This window comes from Protobothrops mucrosquamatus, unplaced genomic scaffold (genome assembly GCF_001527695.2).
Source record: "Protobothrops mucrosquamatus isolate PMUCROS unplaced genomic scaffold, P.Mucros_1.0 scaffold266, whole genome shotgun sequence".
Lineage (NCBI taxonomy): Eukaryota > Metazoa > Chordata > Lepidosauria > Squamata > Viperidae > Protobothrops > Protobothrops mucrosquamatus.
Window position 1 is genome coordinate 749,417 of NW_015386611.1, and position 15,400 is coordinate 764,816.

At 32.8% G+C, this 15,400-nt stretch overlaps 1 protein-coding gene across 8 annotated transcripts in view; it reads left to right on the forward strand.

Annotated features, from left to right (window-relative positions):
- TCF7L2 (transcription factor 7 like 2) overlaps nt 1–15,400 on the forward strand; it is a 207,401-nt gene that overhangs the window by 1,475 nt on the left and 190,526 nt on the right. The window lies entirely within an intron of this gene.

A 15,400-nucleotide genomic window follows, 5' to 3' on the forward strand; every position in this document is an offset into this window, starting at 1 on the left:
GCGAACTGGGTTGCTTTCTCTCCCCTCCCCCCTTTACTTTTTCCTCCCACTTAACCCTTTATTTGCTGTCCTAACCTCGCCGAGTTACATACTAATTTTGCTGGGATAGTTGCCATTGAATGATTAATTGGTGTTAAATTTTATGTATACACTTTACCGGGGACTCTTGTTTTTAAATTTATTGCAGATGGCAGTTTAACTGCGAGCATCTTACTCTATTGTGTTTTTTTTTCCTTCACCCCTTCCATATTTTTTTTTTTGGTTTGATTTCTGAGAGTTTCTCCAGAAGAGCGTGTTGTCCTTTCAGAGTGGGAAAATGTAAATTTGCATTCCTTTGCAAGGCGACATTTTCAAAAAGGCACAGTTGTTTGTTTTTTTTAAATGAAGGGTAGAGATGTTATAGCCAATCTGTAACTATGACATAATATATACATGGTCGTTTCTATGATCCTGTCTTGCCCTAGGAGCACCAACTGCTTTTTTATTTACAAAGGAGAAAAAAAACTCAAGGAATCTCTCCCCCCCCCCCATTTCTCTTATTCTCTGTGGCTTCAGGAAGAGCCACACCAAGTAAATAGGATTATTAAAATATAGACTACTTTTTCTTTTTCTTCTTAAATACAATTAAATTTTAGCAAAAGCATTAAATAAAGGGACATGCCTTTACTTGAATGGAATATTTTAAATCACAAGCATACACACATTACCCTTACTGAAGGATATATACTTTAATGGGTGTGGCAGAAAGACCGGAAGGCGTGGCAGTGAATAAGTTGCTGTAGCCATTAGATTGTTGCTTTACTAAACTCTTCATAGGTAAAAATTGTTGGCTACTATTTTATATTACTTTATAGATTGATTCCAACTCTACTTTCTCTTCTTAGAAGTGAAGTAAACTTTTTATAATATTATTTATAAACTAACTTACAATACCCACATGGAATGCAGAATTCATACAAAATCTGTTAGGTTTTCTGTTAAATTTTTAAATTAAGATAAGTTTTCTATCCTACTTCCCTTTCTTTTGCTTTCTTCAAATTACCTTTTCCTTTTATAGTGCCAGTATAAGACATAAATGTTGAGTAATACATCCACTATTAAATACTTGGGGGATACTTTTAATGCATTTTAAAATACCAGGGTCCGGCTTGTTTTTATTCAGATTCCCAAATACAGACTACAAATTATAGAGGTCAAGGGTGACCAAATAGTGTTTACATGTGTATTTTTTAAATGTTTTGAAGAATGAGATTAATTTAGTTAATATATCTTATAGTTTGTTGTATTTTGGGGATCATAATCAAAACAAGTATATCTCTTATTTTGGGGATCATAATCAAAACAAGTATCTCAAAACAAGTATATCTCTTTGGTATAATGGAAAGACAATATGACTAAATACAGTATTGGCAAGGCAGTGAGACAGATAAAGGATGCTAAATGTTGGCAAAATAGTGGCTATTTTGTGGCTGTTTAATTGTACATTATGACAGTATAAGTTTACTTCCCAAAGGAATTTCTAGAAATAATTTGGAAAATTTAAATTTGTCTATGAAGATTCTCTGTTAAATTTGTTTGGTTGGACAGCTGAGAAACAAATTCCTTTTCTCCATATAATAAAGGATATTGTGGATTTATGTGTATTGTATTTTTTTCTGGTCGCACTTTTGTTCTGGATTAAATACATCATCTTTTGAAATGAATGGGGACTATTTGTGTGGATGTTTGAATAGACTTTGGATCAGGCCCTAGTTATCTTTAATAGAAAAAAAAATCACTTAGTAATAAAGCCCTTTCTGAGGAGTCAGTGCTTTGTATAAAATGTTATTTTATTGTTGGTATAACAGGTGACCTTGTTCCTTGCCATCACATGATTTAAAAAGCATTTTCCATCCTCAATAGACAATTTTATTATTTGCATGACAGCCAGCTGTATATTTCAGTTTCTTTTTTCTTTTTGTCATGCAACTTAAATCATAACTATAAAGAAAAACCATTATTTACTTTGTTGCAGAGCTAAAATTATTAAAAAAGATTTTATATCGTGCTGTTCAGAATATATTCAAATAATTAAGGTATTATTTTTGCAATTCAGAGTGTAAGTAAATAACTAATAGTTACTTACATAATAGCACTAATTTGAGTGAATGTACTATTGTTTTAAAGAGTTTTGCTGGGTAATTGTCCTTTTTTTCACTGTAGACATGGAGTTTTATTTTTATGTAGAAAAATCTTTGCCTTCTATATTTTAAAATTGATTTATAAAAATACTGATCTATGATTTTTTTGCTGTATAAATGTAAATGGTTTAAAGCAATCATTAACAGTCCAATCCTAGATAATGTTGATTCAGAAGCAAGCCCTTACTTCCAGGTAAGGATGGAAGGGATTAAAGTCTAAATTTTCTTATGACAAGTAATAATTCAGTTGCTGAAGATTGTTCAAACTTGATAGCAATAATTACATTTTTTTAGAGACAAAGATTCCTCTGCATCATACTAATTCTGCTTTTTACAGAATAATATACCTGACTGTTAAGAGAACCAATGTACATTAAGGAGGGCTTTTTTATAGATTAAAAAAAAAGGATTTAGAACTTGTGTGATGTCATGACAACTTAATGACATGAAACTTAATTTCAGAAATTAGTGATAAACAATTAAATAGAAAGAATTATTCTGGTCACCAAAATAATTTTAATGTTAATATTTCAAAATAGATTCCTATTAACATTAAAGGTTTGTTTAATATATTACTTTCCTACATTTTGTTTTTATGATAGGTTTTATTAGAGTAATTTTTTATCAATAAGCATAAAGCAGGGAAATTATTTGTGATTTAACAAAACTGAATACTTCAATATTTAAAATTTGAATAATTCCTTTTTTAATGCTCTGAATCACCCTTCTTAATCTTCAGTTCAAGAATCTAGATGCGAGGGGGTAAAGAGTTAATAGGATTCCTTCACCTTTTTTTCCTGCTATGAATTGTTTTGACAACAGTTTTTAAAAGTGTGACAATCTGAGCTTCTGCAGTTCAATATAATATTACTGTAATTACGTAGGTCATTACATTTTAAGTAGAGAACAATAAAATGTTTTATCATGCTGGAAAAAAGAACAGGTGTTCCTGCCCTTCTTTGGTATTTATGCTAATTTGTTGTTCAACTCCTTTAGAAATATTTATAGCTTTGCATAGTTCAAAATTCTGTTTCAAGTGTGAAGGTTTGGTTCACTGCTAATCTGTAGGCTGAAATTTGATTTCTGAAATAAAGATGATGGTGGTAGTTGAATGTTAGCCATTTACATCTAGTTTTCAAATGTCAGTGAGTTTGGGGTTTTGTGGCAGGGGTAAGCTATTTACTAAATTGTACCATTCACTTAATTAATGGTTTTAATGAACTGTGCAGAAATAACCAGTAAAATTAAGCACATTGTCTGTGACTCTCTCAGTTCTTAGCATGGTTAGGATGCTGCTTCTGTATCAGAAATAGCTTTGTAAACTTCATATGAGTAATTTCCTTTCAGCCTCTCTTGTCTGAATTCTTTTTAAAGTCTGACTGTTGGAGAGAACCAATGTATTATCCTGCTTCTCACTTAGAAAGACTGTGGAAGCCTAGATTTTATGTTTAATGAAGGCAAAATGTAACCACCTTTTCATTTTCATGTCTCAAATATTACTTTTTGGGGGGAGACTGGTCTAAAACATAGATTATTGTGTTGCCCAGCTTGACGTTTTACTTTAAAGAGCTATAGGGTTCATGCGTTAGGAAGATTATTTTTTTTTTCTTTCTGTTTTTTTTTAAAGACAGTAGAAAAAAGACAGCTGCAGAATTCTCTTTCTTTGCTTTTGCATAGATGTATACCATGACTAAAATTGCTCAACCCCCATTTACAGCTGTCTGGCAGTTATGTGGAAGCTGGGTTATGGCTGTTAAGCACGAGACAACCTGGATTTAACAAATGTTTCCCTAAATAGAGAAGAGGGGTTTGCTGAACGGATGGGGGTAGAAGTTGAAAAAACACCAAGACAACAATTCATGGCTTTCTTGAAACATACTTGCTAGCTTTAAAAGAAGAACAGAATAGACATTATTTGAGTTGAAGTACATATAGTTGCCAACAAAAGAGCTCTTACAGATAAAAAAAAGAGCATTTTTAAAAATTTTGATTTAGAGTTATGGGCAGAATTAGAATGTTCTGTCTACACATTACCTGTGGTGGGATCTTTTTGTCTTTTGCTGCTGCAGAACTTTTAGCTGCTGCTGTGGTAGCTGCTTTATTGTTTGCACAGTCAGAAAGTCTGCATTCTCCCAAACTATTTTTTTTTAATTAACACAATCATTTTTGTACTGAGCCATGGCAAATATTGTTGGCCACCAACTAGTAATTGGGTGTGTTTGTGAAGGAAATGGTTAACTTTACAACCAAAAGCAAACTTGTACCTCCACAGGTCTGCTGAAAGAAATGTGCCACATTCATTTGCTGGCAGGCACTGAAGGGTCATAAATCTACAGGATTTATTTACAGCCCATAACACTTATGAATGTTAAGATATTTGACGCCACGCTGGCCTTATAATATCCAAGGTCCATAGACACTGGCAGTGGGTCAGGTTTCTTTCACTAATTATAAGCAATAAGAGATGGGAGAGGTGGGGGGGGGAATTAGGAAAATCAGCCCATGAAAAGCTTGGATTGTTTTGGGGAGAGTGGGAGGTGAGTGCTTGTTCTCCTTAAATGTGGGGCAGCCTTTTCATAGGATTCAAAGTTAACTCTTGCAATGCTGAAGAACAATTTGAAGAATGTTAGGCAGATCTCGAATATGAGTTGCCTTCTTTCTTACGATATTGTGGATAGAGATCTCACAATCACATTTCACAGAGCATCTCCCAAGAAAGAAATGCACAAATGTCTTCAATGTTTGATGTTTCATGATAAGAAAAATAATTTGTATAAGAAAAATAATTTGTATAAAAAAACCCATTGTGTGACACTATATTTTTATAGAATGTTTAGCTATGTATGCTTTTTTTTAAAACAAAAGCTTTGATATAAAATACCCAGAAAACAAATACTGCTGATTTCAAAAACTAATTATAAAATTAACCCACTTCATTCCACTTTTTAAAAAATGAAATCTAATCTTATTTTGTTCACAAGTAATGAGTTAAACAGAATAGATTTTTTCCAAGTGTGTCTCAGAAATAAGAAAAATCTGGTTGATTTACCCAATTATTTAATGAGAAATGTTAATATGCAGAATATGCAGAGATGTTTGGAAAATATATGTATAATTGATAATGATTGGTAAAATGGAAGCCAAAGATGTAAGGTTCACCACTTTTTATATGTCAGGAAAGTCTTGGAAACCAAGAAGAATATTACTTTAGTGGGCCCTTCAAAACTACATTTCTTTAATTGGTATTTTGATGTTTCTGCATTTTAATATTTATAAGCAGTCTTACAAGCACAGCTATTTTAAGGAAAGTTCTAGGAATGACTCTGTGTGTGTGTGTGTGTGTGTGTGTGTGTGTAAAACACATATATCTGTGTGTGTGTGTGTGTGTGAGTGTTTAATATAAGGTATTTTATAAATTAGTTTGAGGAAAGGAATCTGATAAGAAATATACATTTTTCCTTCCATGTGTATGTAATTAAGTAGCACTTTTTAAATAGTAAATTCTCAATGTATCTAGGATAGTGGTTTATGATTGTTACCATCCAATAGAGCTCTGTAACTTATTAGTCTCTTAGGCTAACTCTACTTCTCTTAATGGAATAGTCAATAGTAAGATGATATAGTAGTACATTCTAGCAGGTTATCATTTTTTTGTTGTTGGTGAAAAAATTATCAAATTCATTTCAGGTTGCCACTAGTTCTGCTCTTTTTAAGTATTTCATTTCCTTGATTCACATTCTTTTACTCTATAGTCAGACCAATAGGCATGAATGAGTTAATTTACTAACTTTAGTGAAATTTGGGAGCCTAGTTGGCTTTAACAGGGTGTAGCATACTTACAGGGTTTAATTAGTACATAATTGTTCTTAGTCTGCCAGAAGGGATAATATGCTGAAAAAGTGGTGTTGTTCTTCTACAGTCTTCAGTTTTAAAATGATAAATCACTTGCATATTTGTGCAATGATTCAAATGAAGCTGAGATCTCTCCAGCTCAACATGTGGTAAATTGTAAAGTCAATGAATTGCAGATGTAGGCTACAGTCTGATTGGGGTCTTGTTTGTGGATATACTTATGTGTACAGTGAAAAGTATAAATATTATGAAACACAAAGTATATCCATAGATGTTGGTTTTAGTTATCATTTTGTCTTTCAATACTGTGCATTAACTTGAGGGCAGTGCTATAGTTAATTAGTAATGTGAAAAAAATGGGCTTTTCTTACATAAAATGCACATAACAATTAGATCATCTCTCTGCTATTAATTAGGAAAGATATTCCTAAAATATTTCTCTAGAAAAACTTTTAATGAAAGAAATGACCAGATTATGTATCACTTCAAAAATTTGCTGCCAGTTCCATAAGAGATGCATTTTTACATTCCCTGCGTACCCAGAAGTCTCATCAACCTCACTAAAACTAAGTACTATAATAAGTGAGGCATAAAGGCCATGTTGTTGCTCAATGACCCCATTGTTTGCCTCTTAGTTATCTAGAACTACTTGTTAGTTTGCTATAGACCCTATTCTAAATAGCCAAGCATTGTAGCACCATTGTATTTTTTTCCTGAATGGGTTCCATAGATATAGTTACATAATTTAAGACTGGTAAAATATAACTTTTCTTGAGATGTAATAGCATTTCTAGTTTTTATTAGTAGTTTTAACTATATCATGGTGGTATTTGAGTACCTTAGGAATGTAAACATTCTTCTGTGAACTAAAGTAGATTAAAGTACAAAGGATGCTTAGTTGTGTATACTCAGATGACAAGTAACAATGGATTAATTTAGATGACTTTTGTGATCTTTAAAGATATCTTATATCTCATATCTCTTCTTATTTCATTACTGGATTTTTTGCATTTTAAAGGTTTATTATAAATTATATATTTCTTACTTTTTCCTAAATATATACACTAAACAGGGATTTGAAAATCCAATATTTTGGCTCCTCAAATAATTATAGAGTTGGTCAGTACAACCATGGTTAACAAATCCACTGTAGACTGACTTTTCAGAATCAGGTTTGGAAGTAATCCATACTTTAAGCAAATTAGAAGTAATTATGTGTACCTTGGTACATATGGGTATAGTAAACCACCTAATAGGAAAGATAATATGCATATTCACTTATGGCATATCACCCCTTGAAAATCAGTTGAAATATCTGAAAAGAGCTTGAAAACCAGAAAATAGTTTGAACCATTGATGTAAGAGATATCATATACAATAAAACCTCATGATGATATCCCTTGAGATAACTATGTAAATCCACATTTTAGATCAGGCTAACTGAAATCATTTGGATTTAAATTGGAACTTGTAGTGTTGTTGACTTTTGGAAAATAAGATACGGATTATCTCCAGTCAGACAATATATCTAATGTCCAAAATTCTTATGTAAATTGAATGAGGAATGCTATAGCTGAAAATTATTGCCTTATTAAAAAATGAGGATTTCAGAAAGACTACTTCAAATGTATGTGTGAAGGTGCTTTTGGGTTTTTGTTTTGATTTTTTTTAAAGTAGGACAGCCAAATTAAGGTTTAATATCTTAATAAATGTATGTTCAGTGTCATACTATTCAGACTGTAGCATATTACCAGTGAAGAAAATGGAATGCCAAAATATTAATAGCAATAGCACTTAGATTTATATACTGCTTCATAGTGCTTTTACAGTCCTCTCTAAGTGGTTTACAGAGTCAGCATATTTTTCCCAACAATCTGGATCCTCATTTTACTGACCTCAGAAGGATGGAAGGCTGAGTCAACCTTGAGCTGGTCCGAGTTGAATTCCTGGCAGTGAGCAGTGAGTTAGGGAAAGAATAAAGAACAAATTAAATTAAGAATAAATAAATTAAGGGAAAGAGTAAAGAATAAGGAAGAGCAGATCTACATTTCTGGGGCATAAACCAAGCATCAGTAACAATAGGTGAATTTGCATTTAATTTAGCTTCTTCTGGCTTTTCTTATATTACTGTAGCCACTAACTCAGAGTAACTACGGTAAATTTATTCTATCAAATCATTAGTTAGAGATTAAAGGTATGCAGCAAGATTAAAATGTTGTTCTTTCATGCACTGGCACTATTGTTTACTTTTACTTCTAAGCATAGGTGGCCACAATGCCCAAACCAAAATGCTAGTAACATTTCCAAAGCATGATTTGCATAATTAGGTTTGGGAAATTTGACTTAGATCATTGATTATTATTAATATTAGTATTGGGTGGGATATGGAATTGAGGATACCCAGTTTCATGGCTAGTATTTAAAATGAATGATTAGGTCTTAAGATTATGTCACTTCCTAATTAATACTGCTATTTCTAGAATGAACCGATGAACTTTTGATGTACCAACATGTTAGCCAGTGATAGATTTATCATTAACAAGAATTTTGTTTTAGTATTTAAATTTTGTGCAGGGCTATGTTATGATAAGGTGTCATGAGCCAGCCAGAGTTGTTGTTAAGAGCCATGCAGTTGTTTCAAGATGGATGGCCATACAAATCTTTCAAATAAATATATGAAATGAAATCATACGAGGATAGCACTTTTTTTCTATTAGAGTTTGTGTTTAGTTAGTTCTTATTAGTGATATAAATAATTTTCATCTAATGAAATGAGCTGCAGATCACAAAAACACATGGCTTGTAATAAAACCTTTTAGTTGACAAACATGCTTTTAGATACCTTCTGATTTTGGGGGGGTAATCTCTACGTATAACTGAAGTTCAGGTCATTTGTCCAAAATGGTATAGTGTTTCTTGCCTGAGCAGGGGGTTGGACTAGATGACCTTCAAGATCCCTTCCAACTTTATTATTATTATTGTTGTTGTTGTTGTTGTTGTTGCTGTTGTTGTTGTTGTTCTTCTTCTTCTTCTTCTTCTTCTTCTTCTTCTTCTTCTTCTTCTTCTTCTTCTTCTTATTATTATTATTATTATTATTATTATTATTATTACCTCAGCCATGCATCTCCTCATACATTCATCTGGTAAAAGCTTGTTCACTAGCTCAGCCTCACCTCCTGCATGCATGGACAATCACCTGCCTCGTGAGAATGGATCAGTGGCTGAAAACCAGCCCATTGAAGTGTACAAGCAATTACACAAGTGGCAACATGAGTGCTTAATATTCAGAAAACTGATAATAGTGATTAAGTCTTATGTGCAGTTATCAACTGTGGGTGTGTCTGTGCTGTGTTAAGTGGGACTGTTATCACATAAGCAGCATGAAAAGAAAGGTGGAAATAAGAAACACAATGATGAATGTCTAAAAATTGAATTTCATCAGACTAGACATGCACTTGTCTGCTTGCCAGAATCAGAAAATTCTGTTAAAGAAAATTGTTGAATAGTGCTATAGGTTGTTTATGGCACTGACAAGGCAAGGGGCATATAAAATAATTCAGCTGATAAATACTTATTTTTTATTACATTTTGGCTTAAAATTTTAGTTTTAAGAAGTCTTCAAATTGGAGAAGCTGGGAGGATATAAACAAATACAACTTATTCCCCCACTGCAAAAGTTAAGGCTTTGTTTGTTTGTTTGTTCTTTCATTCATTCAATGTTTTTTTCAAACATGTATTTAATGGTTGCAGAGAATGTCATAAAGGCTAATGGAGTGATCTAAACAAGTTAACCATAAAGTAACATCCAAGTGCTGCCTGATTATCAGTTGTGCTTCAGAACAATTTATTTGTAATATTTGTAATATAGCTATCCATATCACACTTGTACAGATGTTTGTGTTGTGCTTGTAGACCTTCAGATTTGGATCACTATACAGAAATCTCATTTTGACTTGGTTCCTTGACTTTTTCAGCAATGACTTTTTCCCTATTCTTCTTTGTCCCATTTATGTTGAACTTTATAGTGCTCCCTTTGAATATTGATCTTGTTTACAAATAATGTTAAGCTGTATTAATTGGTTAAAATGTGTTGGCTAGCCAAAGCTTTATACAAACTGAGCCATGAATGTGTGAAGGGAACTTTATTGGTTGAAAGGGAAATTTGAAATAGCATTTTTCCAGAGATCTGGTTAACCCTCTTTCATAAGGCATAAAAGATCTGGTTTCCACAGGCATTTGGGCCAGGATTTTAATCAACCACCATTTTTTTATTGTTTTGATTTGAAAAAGAATATTCTTTTGACCCAGGGATGTAGTATGAACTTTGAATAGTGATTTATTAGCAGTGTTACAGGTAGTCCTCAAGAGTGTAATTGAGCCCAAAATTTCTGTTGCTAAGTGACACTGAACAAAATTTCTGTTATTGAGTGAATTCTGCCCACTTTTATGACCTTTCTTGCTACAGTTGTTAAGTGAATCATTGCAGTTGTTAAATTAGTAACACGGTTCTAAGTGGATCCGGTTTCCCCATGGATTTTGCTTGTCAGAAGGTCACAAAAGGGGATCACACAACCCTGGGACACTGCGACCGTTATAAATATGAGCATTCAAATTTTGTTCACTGGGATGCTGCAACAGTCATAAGTGTAAAAAATTGTCATAAGTCACTTTTTTCCAGTGCCGTTGCAACTTCAAACAGTCACTAAATGAACTGTTGTAAGTCGAGGACTACCTGTATTAGGTTTTTATATTTTTAATGAAATAGGCAAGTTATAAATTGTTTAATTAAAGAAATAACTTATTGGATAAGCAAACAAAGAAAAGTATGTCCATGTAGCTCCACATTTATAAATTTTGTCTAGTTCTGCTCAGTGATCAACATTAGACATTAACAGTAGAAATAGCAACAAGACTTCATTCCCGTGTCTGTATATGAAAGGAGATTTTTCAAAATAATAGCTTTGGTATACCACATTCTGGTTTTGGGTACAAACCAACTACCACATTCACAAAAGATTAACTTGAAAGTATTTTTGGTTTTTAATTCTACTGTAGGTTGGATACTAGATGCAAATCTTACAAGTATAAATCATTTGCTTTGAACTTGACATTAAATGTAAAAGGAAAAGGGAAAGTGTTTGAACACAAGATTAGGATTGAACCATGGTCTGATGCCAGTCTGTGTTATACTAAAGGATTTTACTTGATTTGAAGTAAGCTTTTTGTAAGATGGGTAGCTATATACATTTGACTAATAAATAATAAATAATATGACATGTTACTAATGCTAATAACATTAATTTAGTTTTGAGTGTTTTGTCCAATTCACCCATGGATATTATTTCTTAAACTGATTCATTTAGCACAGCTACTTCACAGTGCAAACCAGAACTCATAAACTCATATAATTGTGAATATAATTAGGTTTATTCTCTCTAAGACCAGAATCCTCCCTGGTCCTTTTCTGAAATTAGAAGTCAGAATATAGTTACACAAATATATATATCCCTAGAAGTGTTTGCTTAAAACTCTGTATCACCAATAGAGTGCCAGCAGTGCATTCTGACAGAACAAACCAGACCATAACACAATTTGTTACTTTTGGGCTTCAGGTGTAAGAAAATGTGGATCCATAAACGTTCTTGGTTTGTTTAAAGAAAATAAAATATTGTTTGAAGCTACCATTTTCGCTGGCATACTGATTTCAGCTATGGTTTAGCATGAGGGGTAAACAGTAATGGTGATGTATGGTTTCTTGGGATATTCCTGCCTTGGTTTTGTGTTGTACTCAATCCTCCAATCAAGCCTTTGATATGCAGGATAGAGACAATTTAGAAAATAAAGAGTTTAAAAACAAGGATCTAGAAAAAGATTTGGATCATGTTCAATAAAAAGCAATGTTTCATAATTGTTTAATAAGCCGTAGTTAAAACAAATATGGATTAGGTTGATAAATGCTGTCATAAAATTATTCAGTGGTATTCATGTACAAATAATGTGTTAGTACAGTCTAATTCAGGGGTAGTCAACCTTGGCTCTTTTATGACTCGTGGACTTCAACTCCCAGAATTCCTGAGCCAGCTGTCCATGAGTCATAAAAGAGCCAAGGTTGACTACCCTTGGTCTAATTAATAATTTTGGTAGTTAAACTTCTATGACAAGAAATGAATTTACTTACTTGTACCTTATTGCAGTAATAAAAGTAGACTCCTATCACACAGGTAGGCATTTGCATACTATTGTTTGAATTTTAGTAGGGATGCTATTTAGATGTTAGTTGGCATTTGGTGTAATTAACAATAGGAAATCCCAGTGCTACTGTGTGTTCCAGTTGACCTGGAATCTGTGAAGTTTGTGTAGAGAAAAGCCTAGACAAGCTTTCATTTAGTTTGAATCTGGCAGTTGGAAAAAAAGGAAAATAAAAGAAGCTCTATGGAAGGGCCATTGTTAATGTGGCCTTCTGGGTTCCAAAGGGAAATATCTTTTTTAGACAAAAGTGGTTCTCAGGCTAAGAAATTCAGTCTTGCAGAGAATCCTGTCAAGAACACACAAGTTGTTTGAACCGGATGTGGAATTGTCACAATAATTAGAGCACTCTCTATTAACTGAGTGGCAACTTTTATAAAAGACAGAAGATAAAGCTTCAGATTTGTTTCTCCGTCTCTTTATGTCTCACTCTATGTTTCATTCCTGATCAACTGCTGCTTCTATTGATACATACTTGGGAATGAGGGCATGGGGTGAAAAAGGGCAGGCATGTTTTGTGCTACTTATTCATCATTAACTATCCTTATTTTGGATGAATTCTGGTTTGATACTTTTTTTTTTGCTCTATGTGATAAATCACTATATTTTGTCATTTACTTTTTTCTCTGTGTTAAAACTGTTGCTGCTTTGAGCAGCTGACTATTGCTTATGTGTTAAATTTAATTTTCGGGTATTTGGTGAGTTTGTAAAAGATGGCAACTTCTTGAGTTGATATAAAGAGTATGACAGCAATGCAATTTTTATAAAGATAAGCTTTGGGGATTAAATTCTATAATTTTCTGGTTTGTTATTCTGGGTCTAGGTAATATTGGTGTGTGTCAGAAGAGTTCTTGCAAATATATTTATTTTTAATTTGTTCACTGTTGGGTTACAGTGTTTTTCATCTGGACTCCTTGACCAATTACAAGTACAGAGTCAGTGTGCAAAATATTCCAACACTGAAAGTTTTTAAGAAGAGACTGGACAGCCATTTGTCTGAAATGGTATAGGGTTTCCTGCCTGAGCAGGGGGCTGGACTAGATGACCTCCAAGGTCCCTTCCAACTTTATTATTATTATTATTATTATTATTATTATTATTATTATTATTATTATTATTATTATTATTATTATTATTATTATTATTATTATTATTATTATTATTATGAGTTGGGCAAGCAAACTTCATCTCTTTCACTCTGCCATTCATGAAGCTGGCAGCAATTTTGCCAGTCACAAAGGAAGTGCCTATAGCTTTTATCACTCAGTATCATTTTCCCCCCTTTTGGAATTAGTCATTTTGTGATTTTGTTACTTAGAGGTGATTTTTTAATGCTTGAGTTGAATTAACTCAAGGAACTTCACTGAAACTTCCTGAATCTAATTCGTCCCCACTCACCTTGTAACACTTCTGCCATCAACTCATTCTTGGAGAGATGAAATACTGTGTGTGTGTGGGGGGGGGGAGGGAATACAATAAATGAGGTACTGCATGGGAGCTTCTGGGGAGTGAGGAATTGCCCCATACTCAGTTCAATAATTTTATATCCCCTTCTCCCTGTCTCAGCATTCCCCTACACCCCACTGCATGCTGTTCAAATGAGGACTGAAAAAGTTTTCAAGAGAGGAAGCTGCTACTCTTGAAAAGACTTCCTGCAATTATTGAAGGTTGTTGAGTGAGAAGCTGTCACTGATACATTTTTTTGAGCCAAGCTCTACTGAGTGTTAGTATGGCAGAACCCAGAGTGGTAATTTCTTAAGGTTTCTGCAACTAAGTAAACTCAATGGGACATTTCAAGGTAAAAGGAGAAACAATTTTATTCCTTAATTTCATTGATGGCGCAGTGTCAATATTTGCTTTTATTTTTCCTGTCTTTGAAAATCAAAGAGGGTTTTCTCCCTTCCAATGATAGATACTTAATTTCTTTAGCTAATGAAGTAGCTAATGATTAGTATGTCATATCTTCTGGGAAGATTACAAACTTATAAAACATTTTAAAATCAGTCTCAACACTACAGTTCCACTTATAGCACAGAGATAATGTAAGATCCATTATCCCAGTTTAAAATGAATACTTAAAATAATAATAAAAAAGATACAAGTGATTCCTGGTAAAGGTGCAGTTCAATAAAGTTTGAAGTAACTCCCACAGTTTGGGCAATTGAAGAATTACTTATATAGTGGAAGGTGGGAAGTCTTTCAAGATCAAAGTTAAGGAACATATTTTATTAAACTTGCACACCTTTTGTGATAAATTGATCACTTGTTGAACAGATTAGTTAGAGCTGTTAGAATTTGCTTAATGAATCATATGCTTAGTACATTCCAAGACTCAGACACACCTGTAAGTGGAGGTGTGTATAATATTTGTAACAAGATATAAGGCTACTTGAAATTACATATTTGAAATAACGTTGCAATGTTCTTAAACATTGTAGTTGATAAATTTATCAATCATGTGAACAATAACAATAACACTGCTTGATAAACAATACCTCTGCAAGCCTAGCTTTTTTCATTGTAAATCTGAGTGGTTTCCAAAGTAAATGTAGAACTATATTTTAGCAAGATAAAATGGATGATTTCAAAGATCCAACTCCTATAGAGCTAAGAATAAGAACTAAATGGGAAAACCTAATACAGGAAAAATGAAGTCTGCCATTATGTTAATTAAGTTAGAAATTAATTTGAAAAAACACACCCTTTAGAGACAGTCTTATTTCTTTTCAGTTTAATAATTACCTTGAAATAAGAGTAAAAGGTGTTGAAAGCTCAGAAATAATATTCTACCACTTGCAAATCAGTAGTAAATACTTCAGTTTAAACAGAAAAATATTTGGAAATAACTGGAATAGATTTTAACAGATTGTTTTCTGTGAATGCTCATACCCAAAGTAATAATTTAGCAATTTAGTAATGGATTTTATTCAAGTTGTCACTGAAGGTGTTGGAACCTTTAATTTTCTATCAGATCCTTGATATGAAATAACATACTATAAATCGGCCTATGTATGCATCTTTTTCAGGCTTGTATAACTACTTAATTAGTTGTTCCTGACTGCCTTTGCAGCTGTATGGACACATTCAACCACATTATTTTATTACCCTGCATTGTGAAAAAA